At 46.3% G+C, this 8,121-nt stretch overlaps 3 non-coding genes across 3 annotated transcripts; all 3 read left to right on the top strand.

Moving 5' to 3' along the window:
* The first annotated feature begins 613 nt into the window (after positions 1–613).
* On the top strand, positions 614–804 carry LOC141250162 (U2 spliceosomal RNA). The gene has a single exon (XR_012312506.1). It is a non-coding gene; the product is annotated as a U2 spliceosomal RNA (small nuclear RNA).
* Positions 805–1,925: 1,121 nt separating this feature from the next.
* On the top strand, positions 1,926–2,116 carry LOC141250163 (U2 spliceosomal RNA). Its single transcript, XR_012312507.1, has one exon. It is a non-coding gene; the product is annotated as a U2 spliceosomal RNA (small nuclear RNA).
* A 1,118-nt stretch (positions 2,117–3,234) lies between these two features.
* On the top strand, positions 3,235–3,425 carry LOC141250165 (U2 spliceosomal RNA). The gene has a single exon (XR_012312508.1). It is a non-coding gene; the product is annotated as a U2 spliceosomal RNA (small nuclear RNA).
* Positions 3,426–8,121: the final 4,696 nt, after the last annotated feature.

The following is an 8,121-nucleotide window of genomic DNA, read 5'->3' on the forward strand; positions in this document are numbered from 1 at the left end:
AACACTGACTTCTTTCATTTAATGCCTGCAGACTATAAAAGAGAACCCAACCCAAAAAGTTTGGTTGATTAGTCTGTGGCATTCTGTTAAACTGTTGCTTATGGCGGTCTCTGTGAGCTTCTCAGCGACATTCAGCCAGCCAGGTATCCTGCCTGCAGTAGATGGAATGTGGCAATGGAACGCTGGCTGCGCGTGTCATAATAGGCTCTGAGCCTTTATATACCTGTGCACAGCAGCAGCCACCTTCAGTCTGCTGCTGGACAGCCAGCAGCAGCAGCAGCAGCAGCAGGAGAGGTATGTAATCAGCAGCCCTCCTGCTAAGGGTAGACAGCTGCTCGTTCCACCCCACCCCCCGCCTTAATTGGTTCTCCTCCCTTCCAACGGTGTTGAGGCGGGTGGGAACAGCAGGGGGTGAAGGTGCTGTGTTTAAAGAGGTGGAGTTATGCAGATCTAAAACGCGTGGATTGCAGCAGCAGCAAGCCGAAAAGTGCAGGCATGTAAGGGATCTAGAGGTTGACAACATGTCTTCTTAACGGGAGTCCAGGAGCTCATCTCCACAAATGGACTTTTCAGGATCCTTGGGTGGCTCCGTAGTTTGAAACCAATTCTGGTTATCGCTTCTCGGCCTTTTGGCTAAGATCAAGTGTAGTATCTGTTCTTATCAGTTTAATATCTGATACGTCCCCTATCTGGGGACCATATATTAAATGGATTTTTAGAACAGGGAGATGGAAAAAGAGCTTGCTCTGTCCACTCCACGCATTGACCTGGTATTGCAGTATCTCCAGGACCGGTGCACCCCTTCTTTAATGCAGTTTCTAAAATCAGAAAGAATTGAATTCAATGTTTTTTGTTCATTTTGCTTGTTTGTCGGATTTTGGGATGGACTCTTTGGCTTTGCTTTTCTTCTCCTCATTGGATTTTTCATGTTCAAAGTTGCAGAAGCCAGATTACAAGCTCATTTTGGTTCAACTTCAGCAACTGTGCATTGCATTGCCATGTAATGTAATGAAATGCTATCTTTCTAGCTCTCCCTTTTTACTTCCTTTTGGATAAACAGACATATTAGGCAAGCATTTTGGAGCTTTCACCTAAATAACTACAGGTGGTGAGATAAGCTGCACAATATAATTGACCTTTCAGTATATTGTTGCACACACACCATCTATTTAGCAAATGCCCTTGTTATCAACAGCAGCCTTTTAAACTCACCTGAGCTAACAGGTATGTGCGCTGGTTACTCTGCTGCGCTTAAAATTTCTTTTTTGGTTTGCTACAATGCCTTTTCTGAAACGTTGTCTCCCTCTGCTGGAACACTGACTTCTTTCATTTAATGCCTGCAGACTATAAAAGAGAACCCAACCCAAAAAGTTTGGTTGATTAGTCTGTGGCATTCTGTTAAACTGTTGCTTATGGCGGTCTCTGTGAGCTTCTCAGCGACATTCAGCCAGCCAGGTATCCTGCCTGCAGTAGATGGAATGTGGCAATGGAACGCTGGCTGCGCGTGTCATAATAGGCTCTGAGCCTTTATATACCTGTGCACAGCAGCAGCCACCTTCAGTCTGCTGCTGGACAGCCAGCAGCAGCAGCAGCAGCAGCAGGAGAGGTATGTAATCAGCAGCCCTCCTGCTAAGGGTAGACAGCTGCTCGTTCCACCCCACCCCCCGCCTTAATTGGTTCTCCTCCCTTCCAACGGTGTTGAGGCGGGTGGGAACAGCAGGGGGTGAAGGTGCTGTGTTTAAAGAGGTGGAGTTATGCAGATCTAAAACGCGTGGATTGCAGCAGCAGCAAGCCGAAAAGTGCAGGCATGTAAGGGATCTAGAGGTTGACAACATGTCTTCTTAACGGGAGTCCAGGAGCTCATCTCCACAAATGGACTTTTCAGGATCCTTGGGTGGCTCCGTAGTTTGAAACCAATTCTGGTTATCGCTTCTCGGCCTTTTGGCTAAGATCAAGTGTAGTATCTGTTCTTATCAGTTTAATATCTGATACGTCCCCTATCTGGGGACCATATATTAAATGGATTTTTAGAACAGGGAGATGGAAAAAGAGCTTGCTCTGTCCACTCCACGCATTGACCTGGTATTGCAGTATCTCCAGGACCGGTGCACCCCTTCTTTAATGCAGTTTCTAAAATCAGAAAGAATTGAATTCAATGTTTTTTGTTCATTTTGCTTGTTTGTCGGATTTTGGGATGGACTCTTTGGCTTTGCTTTTCTTCTCCTCATTGGATTTTTCATGTTCAAAGTTGCAGAAGCCAGATTACAAGCTCATTTTGGTTCAACTTCAGCAACTGTGCATTGCATTGCCATGTAATGTAATGAAATGCTATCTTTCTAGCTCTCCCTTTTTACTTCCTTTTGGATAAACAGACATATTAGGCAAGCATTTTGGAGCTTTCACCTAAATAACTACAGGTGGTGAGATAAGCTGCACAATATAATTGACCTTTCAGTATATTGTTGCACACACACCATCTATTTAGCAAATGCCCTTGTTATCAACAGCAGCCTTTTAAACTCACCTGAGCTAACAGGTATGTGCGCTGGTTACTCTGCTGCGCTTAAAATTTCTTTTTTGGTTTGCTACAATGCCTTTTCTGAAACGTTGTCTCCCTCTGCTGGAACACTGACTTCTTTCATTTAATGCCTGCAGACTATAAAAGAGAACCCAACCCAAAAAGTTTGGTTGATTAGTCTGTGGCATTCTGTTAAACTGTTGCTTATGGCGGTCTCTGTGAGCTTCTCAGCGACATTCAGCCAGCCAGGTATCCTGCCTGCAGTAGATGGAATGTGGCAATGGAACGCTGGCTGCGCGTGTCATAATAGGCTCTGAGCCTTTATATACCTGTGCACAGCAGCAGCCACCTTCAGTCTGCTGCTGGACAGCCAGCAGCAGCAGCAGCAGCAGGAGAGGTATGTAATCAGCAGCCCTCCTGCTAAGGGTAGACAGCTGCTCGTTCCACCCCACCCCCCGCCTTAATTGGTTCTCCTCCCTTCCAACGGTGTTGAGGCGGGTGGGAACAGCAGGGGGTGAAGGTGCTGTGTTTAAAGAGGTGGAGTTATGCAGATCTAAAACGCGTGGATTGCAGCAGCAGCAAGCCGAAAAGTGCAGGCATGTAAGGGATCTAGAGGTTGACAACATGTCTTCTTAACGGGAGTCCAGGAGCTCATCTCCACAAATGGACTTTTCAGGATCCTTGGGTGGCTCCGTAGTTTGAAACCAATTCTGGTTATCGCTTCTCGGCCTTTTGGCTAAGATCAAGTGTAGTATCTGTTCTTATCAGTTTAATATCTGATACGTCCCCTATCTGGGGACCATATATTAAATGGATTTTTAGAACAGGGAGATGGAAAAAGAGCTTGCTCTGTCCACTCCACGCATTGACCTGGTATTGCAGTATCTCCAGGACCGGTGCACCCCTTCTTTAATGCAGTTTCTTAAATCAGAAAGAATTGAATTCAATGTTTTTTGTTCATTTTGCTTGTTTGTCGGATTTTGGGATGGACTCTTTGGCTTTGCTTTTCTTCTCCTCATTGGATTTTTCATGTTCAAAGTTGCAGAAGCCAGATTACAAGCTCATTTTGGTTCAACTTCAGCAACTGCGCATTGCATTGCCATGTAATGTAATGAAATGCTATCTTTCTAGCTCTCCCTTTTTACTTCCTTTTGGATAAACAGACATATTAGGCAAGCATTTTGGAGCTTTCACCTAAATAACTACAGGTGGTGAGATAAGCTGCACAATATAATTGACCTTTCAGTATATTGTTGCACACACACCATCTATTTAGCAAATGCCCTTGTTATCAACAGCAGCCTTTTAAACTCACCTGAGCTAACAGGTATGTGCGCTGGTTACTCTGCTGCGCTTAAAATTTCTTTTTTGGTTTGCTACAATGCCTTTTCTGAAACGTTGTCTCCCTCTGCTGGAACACTGACTTCTTTCATTTAATGCCTGCAGACTATAAAAGAGAACCCAACCCAAAAAGTTTGGTTGATTAGTCTGTGGCATTCTGTTAAACTGTTGCTTATGGCGGTCTCTGTGAGCTTCTCAGCGACATTCAGCCAGCCAGGTATCCTGCCTGCAGTAGATGGAATGTGGCAATGGAACGCTGGCTGCGCGTGTCATAATAGACTCTGAGCCTTTATATACCTGTGCACAGCAGCAGCCACCTTCAGTCTGCTGCTGGACAGCCAGCAGCAGCAGCAGCAGCAGCAGGAGAGGTATGTAATCAGCAGCCCTCCTGCTAAGGGTAGACAGCTGCTCGTTCCACCCCACCCCCCGCCTTAATTGGTTCTCCTCCCTTCCAACGGTGTTGAGGCGGGTGGGAACAGCAGGGGGTGAAGGTGCTGTGTTTAAAGAGGTGGAGTTATGCAGATCTAAAACGCGTGGATTGCAGCAGCAGCAAGCCGAAAAGTGCAGGCATGTAAGGGATCTAGAGGTTGACAACATGTCTTCTTAACGGGAGTCCAGGAGCTCATCTCCACAAATGGACTTTTCAGGATCCTTGGGTGGCTCCGTAGTTTGAAACCAATTCTGGTTATCGCTTCTCGGCCTTTTGGCACGATCTATCAGGTTTACCTGTGTGGTCTTGCCTGTGAGGTGCTCTTGGTACCCTTTCTCTCGGCCTGGGGGGATCGTTCCTCTTCGGAGGGACTTAACCCCCCTGCTGCTATTGGGAGGAAGGATTAGTCCGGGAGCAACGGGAAGGGATCCCATGATGGCTTGCGCCTTTCAGAGAGAAGAGTCGGTACGTTCCTGAGTGAAGGATGCCGGCAACGCTCACATATTCATCTGGTGATGCCCGGATGAGGAACACCGTGAGGATTGAAGTTGGAGCAGCATCGAGGATGGAGAAGAATTTGGACTACATCTGCCATAGGATTCTGCTTGGAGTTCTGGAGTTTCGGCGGGAAGACATATTCTGCTTCCAGGACAACGAGTACAAGGGGACTTACACCATCACCTTCAAGAGCCAGGGATGCTGTCAGCAACTCGTACAAAAGGTAAACGAGAAAAACTACTTAGATGAATTGGATGGACTAACCTTTTGTCTCTTGTATGCTTATGACGAGATCCCCATCGTGGTGCATTTCCCGAACCCCTTTGTGGAAGCTGCAGACATCTCGACCTACCTTACCCGTTATTGTGATGATCTGAGATACCTGGGTACTGTGAAGAACGCGGTAGGCTTCTGGTGCGGCAAGAGAAGGTATATGGCCCGTCTAAAGAGGGACCTTAGTGGAGTGGGAGGAATGCTACACCCTCCCTCAACCTTCGTAATCGGTAAGAGCAGAGGCTACTTATTTTATCCTGGAATGCCAGTATGTTGCAGGAACTGTGGACAAATGGGTCATACCCAAACGTCCTGCACGGGCAGGAAAGTAGACCGCTGCAATAATTGCAGCTGTTACGGACATCTAATGAAGGACTGTCCCGCTGGGAGGAAATGTAATCTCTGCGGTGGGGCGGGGCACATGTTCCGAGGATGCCCCAATAGGACCAGGACCAGGACCTACGCAGAAGCTGCATCTTCTGCAGCTGAGCCGATGCGCCCGCCGGTCTTCACTGGCGGGCCGGCGTCGGAGGGCGTTTCGAAGGGCGAGAAGGCTGGGATGGAGCAGGGAGCCGGAGGCCCCTCTGGGGCGGCACCTGCATCGAAGTCCCTTAACGAGGGGCGGACCTTGCATGGACCGGAGCGGGGGGGTCCTCCTTCTGGGAGGGTATCCTCCGTATCGATGGTTCCCGATACCGATCCTGTTGGGCTGGAGGGTGGTGCCCCTGTGCGGTTGGCTACAGGGGACCATGCAGCGATGGCCTCAGGATCTTCCAGGGCGATTAGCCAGCCAGATGAGGGGGCTTTGCTTCTAGGTGGCGAACATCAGGAAATCTGTGTTGATCTTATCCTGATGGACCAGTCTTCCCCCCTGGAGGAGGTGGAGGAAGAGGAGGACTGCACCAGTGACCTAGTGGAGTCTGCCCCGAAAAAGAGACGGAATGTCGAAGCCCCAGCGTCTCCTGGAATGTGGCTGGGAACCGTGACCTACGAGGGGGCAACCGCCGGCTCACAGAATATCGAGTCGTTTGGGTCCTCTAGCCCGGATGTCCTGGAGCAATTTGACATACAGGGCTTTGAGTCAGGTGTCCTCATGGAAGATCCACCACCCTGACCTATGAATGCCCACATTAAGACTTGTCTCACTGAATGTGAGGTCATTAAAGAGCCCAGTCCGTAGGGCTGCTCTATTCAAGTATTTAGAAACCGCTGACTTTGACATTTGTTTATTACAGGAATGCGGGATACAACATGCACTAAATTATAATGACATCAAGACAGATTGGAGACTGGGGCCCTCCATCTGGTCTGGCTCCAATGACAACAAGTCAGCGGGGGTGGGCTTCCTCTGTTGTGGGAGAAATATTACTATAAATGCTGTCACAGAAATAGTACCAGGCAGAGTGGTTTTAGTGCATTTTAAATTTAATGGTTTTACCCTACGTGTAATGAATATTTATGCTCCCCCTGATAAGCAAGAGAGAATTAATTTATTTGGGATATTGCCATTGTACTGTACTGGGTCATCTCCCCTGATCGTAGGGGGTGATTTTAATTGTCTTTGTGCTAGTGAACAACGAGCAGGGGGTGACCCTTTACGCAAATTGGATAAGTCATGTCATCTATTGAAAGATTTTATAACTGATTTTAAATTATGCGATGCGTGGAGGTCACTCCTGCCGACGGACCCTGGTTATACGTGGTCCGGAAGAGGGGTGTCCTCCAGGATCGATTTTATTTTCCTATCAGATGATTTTAACCCTGTAAAATGTGTTTTAACATCAAATATATTTTCTGACCATAAGGGCTTGGAGGTGCACCTAGAATACCGGGATGAACAGAGGGTCAACAGGGGCCTCTGGCGTCTAAGTACTTACCTGCTGGAGGACCCTCTGATTCGACAAGACTTTGGTAAAGCCTATCAAGCCTGGCGGCGACAAAAACCTTCTGATGCCCCTATGGTAACCTGGTGGGAAAATTTGAAAAAAAAAGTCAGAATGTTTTTTATAAAAGCAGGGAGACGTAAAGCTAGAGAGAAAAAAAGATGTTTTAGTGATCTTAACACCAAACTACAAACACTTTTTAAATTCAAAGAGCTAGGGGTGGAGGTGGGAGATGATATTGCTGGCCTAAAAACTGAAATCCAGAACTGCATAGACACAAAGGGGAAAGAGGTTATTTTTAACTCTAGAGTGCAGCACTTGGAGGAGGGGGAGAAGTGCTCTCGCTTCTTCTTCAAAAAAGTCATGGATAAAAGAGAAGTGATCACAAATCTAGAGGGTGAAACATCTATGCAGGGAATGTTGAATGCTACTTTTAAGTTTTATAAGCATCTTTTTAGTAAAAAGTGTATAGATGAGTCCTTTTTATCTGATGCTCTTAATGATCTCGATTTTAAGCTAAATTTTACAGACCAGGAGTTTTTAGAACGCGATATTGTTTTAGAGGAATTATTTTATGTTTTTAAAAGTTTCTCTAAGGGTAAAGCACCTGGGTGTGACGGACTACCTGTAGAGTTTTATCTTACTTTTTGGGACATTTTAAAAGAGGACCTTTTTATGCTTTTTAAAGAAGTTTTTATTTGTGAACAGTTGCCATTTTCGTGGAGGAGAGGAGTGGTGTCTTTGATATATAAAAAAGGTGACCGCAGTGCTCTAGCGAATTGGAGACCCATAACTCTCCTAAATTTGATTACAAGGTACTTGCTAAGGTGGTTGCAGACCGGCTCAGGAGTGTCATTGCCAAACTGATCCGGCCTGAGCAGGTTTGTAGTGTACCAGGCAGAAGTATTTCAGAGGTTTTAAACGTATTAAGGGATGTAATTTGGTATTCCAGAGACCGGGGTCAAAATGTAGCTCTTTTAGCCCTAGATTTTGAAAAAGCTTTCGATAGAGTCTCTCATAGATTTCTTTTTAGAGTTTTAAAAAGGATGGGTATCCCTAATATGCTTTTAAATTGTATTAAGATTTTATATAAAAATTGTTTTAGTCAAATTTCTCTTAATGGCTTTTTAACAGATGGAGTTCCCCTTGAGTCTGGAGTGAAGCAGGGATGCCCCTTG

The sequence above is a fragment of the Phyllobates terribilis genome, unplaced genomic scaffold (genome assembly GCF_046119375.1).
Source record: "Phyllobates terribilis strain yellow unplaced genomic scaffold, ASM4611937v1 Scaffold_5419__1_contigs__length_51816, whole genome shotgun sequence".
NCBI lineage: Eukaryota > Metazoa > Chordata > Amphibia > Anura > Dendrobatidae > Phyllobates > Phyllobates terribilis.